The sequence below is a fragment of the Colobus angolensis genome, unplaced genomic scaffold, assembly GCF_000951035.1.
Source record: "Colobus angolensis palliatus isolate OR3802 unplaced genomic scaffold, Cang.pa_1.0 Scaffold300, whole genome shotgun sequence".
NCBI classification, from domain to species: Eukaryota; Metazoa; Chordata; class Mammalia; order Primates; family Cercopithecidae; genus Colobus; species Colobus angolensis.
The window spans coordinates 552,252-566,747 of record NW_012116267.1 but is presented as its reverse complement, the minus strand read 5'-3'; the positions used below and the strand labels follow the sequence as shown (position 1 = coordinate 566,747).

Sequence of the window (14,496 nt, the reverse complement as noted above, 5' to 3'; positions counted from 1 at the left end):
GAGATCCAGCCACTGCACTCCAATCCAGGCAACAGAGCAAGACTCCATCTCAAAAAAAAAAAAAAAATTGGGAACTCTCACTCAGTTTTCAGATGTATTTGGTTGGTGCAAAAATAATTGCGATTTTGCTATTAAAAGTCATGGCCAAAACCACGGTTACCTTTGCATCAACCTAGTAAGTCAGTTTGAAAACTTTACTTCAAGCTAGTTTTCAAGCTGGCTTACATTTGAAAACTGCGACTGATGTCAACCTTCTATTCTCCAGCTTTCTTTCTTATCATACAATTTTAATAACACCCTAGTTAGCTGTCCTTCTGTCTCATGTCTAGGAACACCATGATCTCTTAACCATTGCTACAAATATCTGAAGGTTGAGGCACCCTAAGTACTATTCTGCAGTGCTTCCAATTATCATCATTATGGCCACCTTGCCTCTGGCGGTTATGAGCTGTCATCCAGTTTTATAATTCTGGAATCTCATCATCCCCATTGACATAAAGAAGTTCAGTTCCAGCTGGGTGCAATGGCTCACGCCTGTAATCCCAGCACTTTGGGAGGCCGAGGCAGGAGGACTGCTTGAGGTCAGGAGGTCAAGACCAGCCTGGCCAACATGACGAAACCCCATCTGTACTAAAAATACAAAAATTAGGTGGCCATGGTGGTGGGTACCTGTAATCTCAGCTAAGGCAGGAGAATTTCTTGAACCCGGGAGATGCAGGTTGCAGTAAGCCCAGATTGCACCAATGCACTCCAGCCTGGGCGACAGAGTGAGATTCCTATTAAAAAAAAGAAGAAGAAGAAGAAGAAGTTCAGTTCCATGGAAGTGTCTGTACCCATTACCCCTGCCTACAGAAGACAGACACTAAGCTTCTCAAAGATATTAGTGAGCCCTTCACTTGCATACTCCTGCTGCATTCATAGCAAAAGTGTCTCCCAGTCTTTTTCAGGAAACACAGTGATGTGGCAGGTTCTCAGGATTTACATAGTAAATTCATTCTAACATTCCCAACTCCTTGAGTCTTAGCCCCTTTCTCAAAATAATGCCAGATATGCTCCAGCATCTCCACCTTATCAATTGCAGGCATCATCCTATCTAAACGTCATGGAGCTGTCTCAAAAGATTATTAGGACCAGCTCCAGGTAATCATGATGATCTAACACCCTCAAGATACGCTACTACAAGGTGTTTGCTAATTCATGCTTGCCAGCTCCTGCAAGCCTTCGACACATAAACTGTTTTCTCCTGGAGCAGGGATTGTACTTCCTCATTGAAGCTGTGCTCAGGCCTGACTCTGGTTGTTATCCAGGAAATAATGAGAGATAGTGGGGACAGATCTGGAGAAAAACAATGGTCAATGTGTGGAGCACCTCCAGGTGAGGTCATAGTCTAATGCCCTGGGAAGAGGAGGCTGTTCTCACCCTAAGTTGTTGGGAACAGCTTCCGCCAGCCAGGAAGCTTCAGGGAATTGAGGGCTACAATATTCTCAGCCTTGGCCATGCAAACATCACCATCCAAGGTCTTGGTGGTCTACTCTCCCATCAGGTCTTTACTTTGACACTGAGGAGCTGTTAAGGCTGTGCATCTTGCTTCTTTTGCATTTCTGCCACCCTTATAATTAGACCCCGGGTTTAAGAACCTTCTGTCCTGCGGGTTTTAGAGATGAGAACCTCCACTAAAGTGACTTCAGAAATACTCTGGCTTTCAGACAGGGCCTCAAGGTGGCAATTAGCAGCCCCACACTTGTTATTTTCTTTTTGCAAGGCTTCCAATGCCTTCAAAAGTTACTGCCCACATCCAAGTCCTTAGGGTTATTATTGCTCCAAAATGCATCAAGTGTCTCAGTGTCTTGTTAAGTCAGCACTTTGGCTTCCTCCTCTACCTCATCCTAATTAGCTTCAGATAAAAACTTTTGTAATTGTGATGCTGCAGAATGTCAAAGAGTGTCACCATCCACTTGCTACTACCAAAACCCATCAGAAGCTCTGCTTTCTAGGGCCACGTTTCCCTGGACTGTAGAGCCTGGAGCACACGTTTATGTGCCAAGACTTCACTGACAAGTGCAATCCTGGGGAAGCAGGAGTATGAGGGAGACCAGTGAGGCAAGGAAGAGGAAGACCAAACACAAGGGCGTGGGTTACTGAGCTGCTATGGTTTTTTTTTTTCTTTTTTTTTTTTTTTTGAGACGGAGTTTTGCTCTTGTTGCCCAGGTTGGAGTGCAGTGGCACAACCTCAGCTCACTGCAACCTCCACCTCCCAGGTTCAAGTGGTTCTCCTGCTTCAGCCTCCCAAGTAGCTGGGATTCCAGGCACAGACCACCACACCCAGCTAATTTTTGTATTTTTGGTAGAGACGGGATTTCACCATGTTGGCCAGGATGGTCTTGAACTCCTGACCTCGGTGATCTACCTGCCTCGGCCTCCCAAAGTGCCGGAATTACAGGCGTGAGCTACCATGCCCGGCCTACTGAGCTGCTTTATAATAGCCTGGATGATGGCTTGATCTCATATAATGTCCTCAGGAAGGTCACATGGATGCTTGCATCTCAGAACTGTATGTGGGGCGGGGCACGAGGTGGAGAAAGGAAAATAACTAATTAGCCAGTCCCTTCCTATCCACCACCTACTGCTAGGCAAAGTTGGCAACAGGGGGGTTTAGTTTCTCCATGCTTTCTAGATGCATGACCCAGCCTCTTCAGGTGAATCTTCTTCTAGCCAATTTAGTACTGCATAGAGAGCAACTTGGCCTGTACTACAGGCAGCAACAATGGCAGCAATGAACTGACTTTGTGACTGCAGGAGCAGCATAAGCCATGGCTGGGGCCAAGTCAGCCAGTGGGCAAGAGAGGTAGGCAGCTCTTTGGTGGTACAGAAACTGAGTCAGAGACAAGCCCTAAACTCAGGCCTCACACTTGAATATAAATAAGCTCATTTCAGCACAGGCACAAAATGCAGAGACTGGCAAAGTCATGTGAAGTCCTATCCGATCCTTTGCAAACTCATGCCCTTAGTTTTTGGGGTTTGGGTGGGTTGTTTTTTTGTTGTTGTTTGTTTGTTTTTGTTTTTTGGTATGTTTGTTTGTTTTTGTTGTTAGAGACAAGGTCTCTGTCACCCAGACTGGAGTGCAGTGGCACAATCACAGCTCACTGCAGCCTGGAGCTCCTGGGCTCAAGTGATCCTCCCACCTCAGCCTCCAAATAGTTGAGACTATAGGCACGTGCCGCCACACCCAGCTTATTTTATTCTCTCTTTTTTTTTTTTTTTGTAGAGACAGTATTTTGCTATGTTGCCCAGCTGATCTCAAACTTCTAGCCTCAAGCAATCCTCCTGCCTTGGCCTTCCAAAGCACTGGGAGATTTTGTTTTTTAGGCTGGGTGTGGTGGCTCACACCTGTAATCCCAGCACTTTGGGAGGCTGAGGTGGGCCAATCATGTAAGGTCAGGAGTTTGAGACCAGCTTGGCCAACATGGTGAAATCCCATCTCTACTAAAAAAAAAAAAAAAAAAAAAAAAGCAGTGGTGGCTCACACTTGTAATCCCAGCACTTTGGGAGGCCAAGGCCGGTGCATAACTTGAGGTCAGGAAATCAAGACCAGCCAGGCCAACATGATGAAACCCCATCTCTACTAAAAATAACAAAAATTAGCCAGGTGTGGTGGCATGCACCTGTAATCCCAGCTACTCAGTTGGCTGAAGCAGGAGAATCACTTGAACCTGGGAGGTGGAGGTTGCAGTAAGCTGAGATCATGCCACTGCTCTCCAGCCTGGGTGACAAAGTGAGTGAGGCTCCATCTCAAAACAATAAAAATAAAAATAAGAAACAAAGCTACATAACAGCTAAAATGTTGACATTTCCTTAATGCATTAATTGAACCTGAGACATTAACCACAGATTTTCAGGGAATTATGCCTGTTCAACCAGTAAAGCTGATGTAGGAAACCAGAATTGGTTTAAATGATGAATTGTATCCCATTGGGCACATTCTTTCAGCTCACTATTGCTGTTCTGTCTTGTGGATTTTTGCTTAATTAGCTAGACAAATTGCATAAATTCTGCAATTCTGTTTTTACTTTAACCATGGCCAGAGCTCCTTTTCAGTTTCTCATAGCTTTCTACCCTTTAGCTGCTAGACATCCCCCATTATAAGGCAACTCGAAGTGTGTGCAAGGGACAGAAGTTTGTATATCTTAAACTACAATTTGGTAAAACACAAGACAAAGGGAGGGAAGGAGGGGGTGAGAGAGAGAGAGAGCGAGATAGAGGAATAAAAGTCCTATTTGTACTTACCTTGAATTTGGGAGACTTGAAATATTTTAATTGTAAAATGTACTATATCGGGCTTCATCACAGATTTTGCTCTTAAAGGTACATTGACATTGACCATATTATATTTTATCTAAATTAGGAAAATTCTCTTTAAAGACCCTGCATTGAATCTTTTTCATGCTAAGTATCATTTTGTGATATGAATAATTGCAACTGATTTTTATCTGTTGTATATATTCACATTTATCCAGAAATCTTTTAGGAGGCTAGCCCTGTATTTTACATGTTTGGTTTAGGACTTAGTATCCAGAGCGTGCTTTGCTCCTATATTAAATGAATAATACAGTGCAATACAAGCCAATACAGACCAAAAACAGGAGCAACAACAGAAATGCATTCAATGGTATGACAGTAACTTTGTCATGCCAACAAGGTCCTCCTTGTACCTCCTTTGTACCCATTTGTCTTGGGTACAAAGTACACGAGACAGTGCACAGTCATTATATTTTTCTGGTTTTGCGTTCAGTAAACCAGCATTCATGTGGCATTTGAATACCAAGACAGGCCAAAGTTTAGATAGTCACCTTCCATTTTCATCTTTCATTATAATGAGACTTGACGTAACCAGCTGCCTTTGAAGTGCATGGCATGAACATGCCCATTTAACTCCCTGCTCTGCCAAAGGCATATGGAGGAACAAGACTGGTTGTCTTGATGTACAGAGAGCCAGCACAGTGTTCATCTATAATACAACTATGGAGAGGGGAGAACTTTTAATAAAAATATCCTGTATTTCAACATGAATCTTTCAGACTGGATGAGAAAGGATTTCTTAGACACCCAAGCTATTAACACTTGGTGGCCAGTCACGGAGCACACTGCCAGGCATACAAAAGCCTCCCTCAAAACCATGCATTTGCTTTAGGTCCTTAACTACTTTCCAGTTTATTCATTTTCTGCAATACGGTAGGAAAGAAACTTGCACAGATGAGAACCACATAGGAAAACACACTAGGGATATGAGTTTATTTTTTAACTTTTTAACTTAAATCTTATTTAAGATTATTTTTTAATTATTACTGATTTTTTTAATTTTACAAATAACAGCCAATTGCATAAAAATAACTTGTTAAATAATTCATTTTTTCTCCACTGATTTAAAATGCCTCCTTTGGCTGGGCACAATGGCGCATACCTGTAATCCCAGCACTTTTGGGAGGCCAAGATGAGTGGATCGCTTGAGTCTAGGAGTTCAAGACCAGCCTGGGCAACAAGGTGAAACCCCATCTCTACAAAAAAAATACAGAAATTAGTGGGGCATGGTGGCACATGCCCATAGTCCCAACTACTCAGGAGGCTGAGGTGGGAGGATGGCTTGGCCCTGGAGGTCGAGGGTGTAGGCAGCCATGATTGTGCCACTGCATTCCAGCCTGGGTGACAGAGTGAGACTCTGTCTCAAAATAAAATAAAATAAAATAAAATGCCTCCTTTATTGCATGCCAATTTCCCATGTATAATCCTCATACAGTTGAACACCTTAAGAGCAAAGACTGAGATTTCCCAAAGATGCAGCAATTCTGCCTCAAGACTGCAATACAGAAACTCTGCCCAAGTTTCCAGCCTGCCTGGCCCAGCCTACAGAATTCAGAATCAAGACTGCAATGTCAACTCTTTATTTTATTCTATCTGTCTCTTGGTCTGTTCCTACACCAGCATCTCTCTCTTTTAATTACTGAAACTCCATAGTTCATCTTCACCTCGAGGAATGTGAAAATCTCTCCATTATTCTTTTTCAAAAGTGTCTTGCCTTTTCTACTGCCTTTGCTTTTTAACTTTAGAATAACATCTGCAACAGTATCATCATCTACATTCAGCCTCAAAGGAAGTTCCTTCCCTTCTTCCTTTATCCAAGGTATACTAATTAAGCATCTACTGTGTGAGGGCCACTGTGCCCGGGGGCTGCTCTCACAATGATCCCAAGTGTCACAGAGCCACAGTCTAATAGACTACAGACTAGTTAATAGTGACTTTCCAGCCAGGCTTGCTGGTTCATGCCTGTAATCCCAGCACTTTGGGAGGCCAAGGTGGGTGGATCACTTGAAGTCAGGGGTTCAAGACCAGCCTGGTCAACATGTTGAAACCCTGTCTTTACCAAAAATACAAAGATTAGCCAGGCGTGGTGGCATGCACCTATAGTCCCTATAGACTCGGAAGGCTGAGGCAGGAGAATCACTTGAACCCAGGAGGTGGAGGTTGTAGTGAGCTGAGATTGTACCACTGCACTCCAGCCTGGATGATGAAACAAGACCTGTCTCAAAAAAAGAAAAGAAACGAAAAGAAATAGTGAATTTCCACAGTGCAATGTAACCGGAGAAATAAAGGATGCCTGGATACTCAAAGGAAGGACTCAGTCCAGATTTAGAGGTTCAGGAAAGTTTTCCTTAAGAAGTGATAGCTAAGCCTCCACATAAGCAAAGGAGTTGGCCAGAAAAGCAGAAAGGGGAGAATATTTCAGGCAGGCAGAAGAACAAGGTAGAAGGTAAGAGAAGGTAAGCTCAGCCAAGACACTCAATGGAAAATGTTCAATGCGACTGGAAGGTGGAGGCCAAGGCCAGGGGCCTACAAGCTGTATTAGGGAGCCTATACTCTTTCCAAGAGCAATGAGCTGCCTTAGAAAGGGTGTTGAGTGAAAGAGAGTAAGGAAAATGTGTCAGGACATCTGATAGTCATTGACTACCCAAATGTTCCCCCACCCTTCCCAGCACAGTTTTGCTCCGTGGTGAGGCAGTGCTGTGTGAGGAGCTCTGGCCAAGGCACAGTGAGTGGAAGTGACCTGTGACATTTCCATGCTGAAGCTTGTAAAAACTGGTACTTGACCAGGCACAGTGGCTCATGCCTGTAATCCCAACACTGTTGAAGGACTAGGTGGGAGAATCACTTGAGGTCAGGAGTTCGAGACTGCAGTGAACTATCATTGTGCCACTGCACTCCACCCTGGGTGACAGAGACCTTGTCCCCCAAAAATAAAAAATAAATAAATTTAAAGCTGGTTCGTGACCTTCCACACTGGCTGCCACAGCAATCTGGAAGCCATGTGCTGAGATGGTGGCCTCCATGCATGGAAGCAGCCTTGATCCCCATGTCACCACAAGGACAGCTGCCCTGGAGGCTTACCCAACCCACACTGGAGTTTTCATGAGCCAGAAAGAAATCTTTGTCATGTAAGCCATTGAGGTAACAAGGTTTATTTACTGCAACAGGTGCAAACTGACTAATAAAGTTTGCAAACATGATCCAATGATTGGGATCCAAGTTTTCAAAGCTCTACAAAGACATTAAAAATCCTCGTCATCTCTAGCAAAAAAAACATGTCTTCCTGCTTTTGAAAGAAGGGACTAAGATAAACTCATGTCACTGCTTTGCCTTTTCAGGGGGGTTACAGCTACTTCATTGATGAGCACATTGGTCTGCTGAGCAGATGTGAGATTCCTCTTGTTTAGAGAACTGTAAGTAATCTGTGATATTCCTCTCTCTCTTTTTCCTTCTTCATAGTTCCACCTTCCTTGATGATGTATGTGCCTCTTTGTTCTTTCAGGCCTGGCCTTTCTCCCATCTGTCTTCAGCAGTGAGATGGTCCTGGCTGGTAACTCAAAGGTGACCATGCAGCAGCTACAGCCACAAACCGTGTCTTCACACCCAGCCCTGCGGCCCCCTCCCAGGGCAGGACAGTCTCCTAACACTGCTGGTCCCACAGGTGGAGGAACCTGAGGTCAAGCCTTGCCTCGTTTCTTATGCTTTGCATGAACTTGGATACATTCCCTGACTTCTCTGAGACTTAGTTTCTTCTTCTGCAAAATGAGGATGATATTGCTTACTTGAGGGTCTTATGGAGATTTATAGGGAATAACAAATGTAAAGTTCCCAGATCAGTGCCTGGCATAGGATAGGAATTTCCTAAGTCTGTTTTCCTTTTTCTCTTGCCCTTTCTTCTGAGGAAGAAGCTGAACCTTCTCAGATCTTCATGGTTTAATTCCACATCTATCTATCTAGGCCTTTTGATGGGTAAAACTCCATGCTTGAGTGTAGAGGATACAAAAGATGGAACAATCTAGCTGGGGAGGCAATATGTACTCATGGGGAAAGGTTAACAGGCTTATTAATTAAATGTGTAAATGCCCAAGTGTTGAATATAGATCACAGTGCTCAAGAAGTTCAAAGAAAGAAGAGACACACCTGGGTTCCTGGGATTCGGGCTAACGATTCAGCACGAGGAAATGGGAAAAGAGAGGCCCTCCCTGCCTTCCTTCCCAAGGCCAAGTCTCCCCACTGCTGAGTTGGCTACTCTTTCTAATCCGAGATGGCCATCAAATTAATAATGAGGGAGATAGAGATTTTCTGACCAGCTCAGTCCACTCAAGCCAGATACGTCCACAGGTACTATCTAATGATTCAGAAAAGTATACCAAGTATACTTTTGAATGAATTTGCCCACCCAGCACACGCTCTTGGAAGGCCTGCTCAAGGGTAGATATACTGGTTGTACTTCACACTGAAGATTGGGACTTTGCCTGGCACAATTTGCTCAGGTAGACCCTAACACCCGCCCCAGGCACACAAAGAGGATTCCCAGAATAGCATAAGAGATTCCCATTGCTTTGTAAACGTTGCACATGAATGCCCTCAAACTCCTAATTCTGGCGGCATTAGTTCCTTATTGATAACACCTTCAGCTGGTTGACCTGTTTACGTGGCTATGACCAGCACATATAATTTTTGTCAAAAATCTAACAAAGCTCCAGCCACCATTCCCAAAGGAGAACGTGGATTTTTGTGTGATCCTATCATATTAAAAATGCAAAACTATGTAAAGTATGCAATATATCCACTTACCTAAGATTTTAACATCAAATACCACAAAGGCCTGGATCGAAGCAAAACAGGTCAATGGTGACAGGTCAGAAATTTTGTTTCTGCTTCTTTCCAACTCCTCAGGTACATGGAAATTTGAGAGAATAAAAGGCTTAAATTCAGATTTTAAGGTAGGCAGGATCCAATAGCTGCTAAAAAACCCAGCAGCTGGTTAATAGAGGTATAGTGTTGTAAACAAAGGTAGACAACAATCCCACAGTTCTTTCTCCATATATGAACAACATATGGACCCCACATGTTCAGACCTGGAAGGTGGCCGAGTAGTGATGACTGTTCTTCTTCAGCATCAGAAAGCAGTGAGGATGGTCAGAAGACAACAAGACAGAGAAAACACTAGTGTCATCCTTAAATGTTGCAAGAACCGTAGTGTGAAGGCAGCTAGGTTTCCCCTATAGTTCCGAAGAGCAGCTCTAAGACCAACATATAAAAATTACCAGGAGGCAAATTTCACCTACCTGTGAGGGAGACCTTTCAAGTAATGAAAGCCATTCAAAAACCGGAAGAGCCACAGGAGGTGATGAGCGTCCTGTCACTGACAATTCCTACAAAGGCTGCCTTTCACTTTCTTGGCTGCATGGAATTTCAGGGGATCATGAGATTCTTCAGGCTTCGAAGTCAGGTTTTGTAGAGAATTTCCACATGGACAGAGAGGTTAGGATGGGTGTCCTCAAATGACTGCCCATAAGCTAACCGAAAATTCTTACTTCCTTTGATAATATTTTCTTCCACTACGAAGGTTAAGAATTTCCTGCATACAGGGCTTAATACCTAGGTGATGGGTTGATAGGTGCAGCAAATCACTGTGGCACACATTTACCTATGCAACAAACCTGCATGTCCTGCGCATGTATCCTGGAACTTAAAATGAAATTTTTTTTTAAAAAAAATGTCCTGCTTCAGATTCTCAGTGAGCAACCTAATCACATCATTAATGTTTCTAGTCTTTTTCCCACCTGACAGACCACATGTAGGTGAAATTTGCCTCCTGGTAACTTTTATATGTTGGTCTTAGAGCTGCTCTTCGGAACTCTAGGGAAAACCTAGCTCTCTTCACATCGCGGTTCTTGCAACATTTGAGGATGACACTAGTGTTTCCTCTGTCTTGTTGTCTCCTGACCATCCTCACTGCTTTCTGATGCTAAAGAAGAAATTCTCTACAAAACCTGTCTTTGAAGCCTGAAGAATGGTGCTCGATGGCATTTGTGTGATTCTCTCCCCACCCCATCCCAAAGTCACACCAGCACTCATGCTAAAAGCTGTCCACTATAAACCTCATCATTTATAATGCAAAAAGGGAATCATTGATTTTGAGCTGATTAGTCATCATAATGCTTTTCTCTTGTATGTACTTAATCACTGTGGTTTCTTCGAGGATGGAAAGCTTTCACTTCTGTGGGAGGATCTAAATAGCTCTCTAAACAGACACCAGCTGGGCAAACAGTGCAGAGAATTTCAGCACAATGTGATAAGAGCAGCCACACCCACAACCCAGGTCGCTTCTCAGTACAGCAGCCAAATTAGAAATAGCTACTGAGCAGATCCTTTTGATCTAACCATAGGATACATCCATTTCTTTCTTTCTTTCTTTTTTTTTTTTTTCAGACAGAGTCTCACGCTGTGACCCAGGCTGGAGTGCAGTGGCGCAATCTCAGCTCACTGCAACCTCTGCCTCCCAGGTTCAAGCGATTCTCCTGCCTCAGCCTCCCAAGTACCACACCTGGCTAATTTTTTGTATTTGTAGCAGGGACGGGGTTTCACCATGTTGGCCAGGCTGGGCTTGAACTCCTGACCTCAGGTGATCCGCCCACCTCAGTCTCCCAAAGTGGTGGGATTACAGGCATGAGCCACTGCACCCAGCCAGGATGCATCCATCTCTTAAGAGAATGCTATATCCAGTTTCACGGTTAGTCGCCAAACCTGAAAATGATCAATGTATCATGGAATCGGAATGTGACTCTCCCAGGATGGGAAACGGACAGAGCTGGTGCAGCACCCAAGCAAGGAGGAAATGTGAAAATGTCAGCCATGGGATAGGGGTAATGAAATGCTTCCCTTTAGTCCTCATTTCGGCAGCATCCTTTCCTATCGTGCCTGGCATCTCCATACTGTGCTAATATTTGTACAGGGGTAAGACCTTCCATGTTTATTTCTTCCTTTTGTCCCGAAGGAAGCCATGGTAGTTTGCAATCTTAAACACAGGAAACACAGAACTCAGAATCCAAGAAAGCATACTTTGCCTCTCTCTCTTAAGGAGAAGTCTCAGCAACTATTGAACAAGCTGTGCCCATCCAACATCATATACTTGTTTGAGGCAGAATGAGATAGAATGAAGACAATGAATGAATGACTCCTGTAAGATTGCAGACTGTTGATAACCATCTAGAAATCATCCCTTTAGGAATGTTCTAGCGTGTGCATGGGTATAGATGTGAGAAGAATCACAGTCTCCTCATATTTAGGGAAACAAGGGCTGGCCAGGGGTCTTTGCTAGAGAGATTCCTCAGGACTGGAGTTAGGACAAGTATTTCCAGCTCAATGCACCATGGGACATTGAAGCTAAAGGAAGAGACAGAGCAAATAAGGTCTTTAATGCCAAGGACACCTAGCATGTGACTGTGAGGACAGTCACCCTCCAAGGCAGGTCACATGAACTTAGACCCCACCTTTTTAAGGGCTAGACTGTTTGGCTTCTTGCTCTGCTGGAGGAATGAAGCCAAATCCTTAATTTGCATTTCCCAGTTGAGCAGAATCAATCTCTTTTGGATCCTGAGATACTGTGGTTGCCTTGACTGGGTAGTATCTTTACATGCTGAATTCCACACTGCCAGCTACAAACACACTTTCTTTATTTGCACCTTGTCTTTATATAGCCTGGGACACACTCAGAGGAGGGTGAGCCACGTTCCCAAAGGGGTACACAGCTTACCTGATTATGCCCACATTAGTGAAGCAAATGGGTCTACCCAGTTGGGTCCACCCAGTCCAAGTCTCAATGTTGAGCCTTGACCAGAGATTAAATACAGGATGTGGTGAGCACAGCTAAACCATTAAACCCCCTAGGAACTGAAAACTACTCTATATATAGTGTATTTGTTCTCCTAGGAGCTGACGTGGGCATCCAAATCTAAGAAGTATGTTTAGCAAGATACTGATATCAACAAGGGGATGAGGCCCAGGGCATTATTGGGGTGACAAAAAGCTCCCCTTCCTTCTTTCTAGAAAAGAGGAAAGGAGTCAGGCTGGGTTCAGGGTTCTGGGGAGGAAAGGAGGGAGGCAGGTAGGGATTTGTTCTTGGAGCAGAAAAGCACAAGCAAGCTGAGTGGGCATCCACCTCAACGCACGGCACCGACCATCCTGCAGACACAAGTGCTGAAGGAGCCTCAGAACACAGCTGGCATCATAGGCAGCACTCACGGGCCCACACAGCCTCCCCAAGCCTGCTGCCCCATGTCCCTTCATGCCCTGCTCACTTTCCTAACCTTCTCCCCCAGGAGTTTCCACCAAGAGGAGGAGCAGCTGAGCTCACGGTACCTGGAGTTCTGTTGCACACACAGCTGTGCAGGTTCTGCATCGCCCTCAGGCCAGGACAACAGTGGGGCTACATTCACCCAGCTCCGCCACCTCCAGTTGCCCCATCCTGAGAAATGGCTTCAAGGAGCAGCCCCGTCCTTTGGCCTGGATTTCTCTACGTGGGCTCAGCTCACCCTGTTCCGTGTGTCCTGCTCTTGTTTCTGCAGAAGCTATGCTGAGATGTCACTTTCTATTTTTCGGGGACCTTAGTCTTGGCCCCTCCTTTTGAACTGCTCAAGGTCCCCTGATATGTGTTCTTCATTGAGGTTTTTTTTTTTTTTTTTTTTGCAGATGTTTGCTTCCCTGGAGATTAATAAATGCCCATGGCACACTTTGCTGAGGAAGCTGGGTGACACTCAGAGAGCTCTCTGTGTCTCTCTACCCTCCATGCTCTCTAGCAAGCACATTCTCCACCGCAGTCTGTGCTCTGAAAGTTACAGGAGAAGACTTGCTGGGAAAAACCATTTTTCCAACTGGACTCAGTTGGAAACTGTCAAGTGGAAACATAAATACAATGAAAGGCTTAGGAAGAAAACTCAACAATAAATCTCAAGAAGCAGAGAATAGAATGTTGGGTGTCAGGGGCTGTGGAGGGGGAAAAGGGGGAGCTTTTCAGTGGGTATAAAGTTTCAGTTATGCAAGATGATATGGTTTGGCTGTGTCCCCATGCAAATCTCATTTGGAATTGTACTCCCATAATTCCCACGTGTTGTGGGAGGGACCTGGTCGAGATAACTGAATCACGGAGGCAGTTTCTCCCATACTGTTCTCATGGTAGTGAATAAGTCTCACGAGATCTGATAGTTTGATAAGGGGAAACTCCTTTCGCTTGGCTCTCATTCTCTCTCTTGCCGCCACCACGTAAGAAGTGCCTTTCGCCTTCCACCATGATCTTGAGGCCTCCCTAGCCATGTGGAACTGTGAGTTCATTAAACCTCTTTCTTTCGTAAATTACCCAGTCTCGGGAATGTCTTTTTCAGTAACGTGAAAATGAACCAATACACAAGATGAATGAGTTCTAGAGATCTGCTGCACAACATCATGCCTATCGTTCACACAGTATAGTACACTTAAGAATGTGTTAAGAGGGCAGACCTCATGTTAAACATTTTTACCACAACAAATAAACATATGATAAAATTAAGAACACAAGGAAACCTTTGGAGAGCGATGTTCATTACCTTGATTTTTGGGATAGTATCATGGGTATATACCTATGTCCAAATTCACCAAATCGTATACATCAAACGTGCAGTTTTGGTTTTGGTTTTGTATTGACACAGGGTCTTGTTCTGTTGCCCAGGCTGGATGGAGTACAGTAGTACAATCATAGCTCACGGCAGCTTCAAACTCCTGGGCTCAAGCAATCATCCCACGTCAGCCTCTCATGTAGCTGGGACCACAGGCACTTGCCACCACACTAGTCTAATTTTTTGTTGTTGTTGTTGAGACAGAGTCTCACTTTGTTACCCAGGCTGGTCTTAAACTCCTGGGCTCAAGCGATCCTCCTGTCTCAGCCTCCAAAGTGCTAGGATTACAGATGTGAGCCCCTGGGGCCTACCTAGTTTTTCAAATGTATCAATTATACTGCAATAAAGCTGTTTTCTGGCCGGGCGTGGTGGCTCACGCCTGTAATCCCAGCACTTTAGGAGGCCGAGGCGGGCGGATCACGAGGTCAGGAGATCGAGACCATCCTGGCTAACACGGTGAAACCCCGTCTCTACTAAAAATACA

General features: G+C 44.5%; 1 long non-coding RNA gene across 1 annotated transcript in view; it reads right to left on the bottom strand.

Moving 5' to 3' along the window:
• LOC105517488 overlaps window positions 1-14,496 on the bottom strand; it is a 31,687-nt gene that overhangs the window by 10,670 nt on the left and 6,521 nt on the right. Inside the window, exon 3 of the long non-coding RNA XR_001002675.1 lies at window positions 5,459-5,552. This is a non-coding gene — a long non-coding RNA (uncharacterized LOC105517488). The remainder of the gene's footprint in view (window positions 1-5,458; window positions 5,553-14,496) is intronic.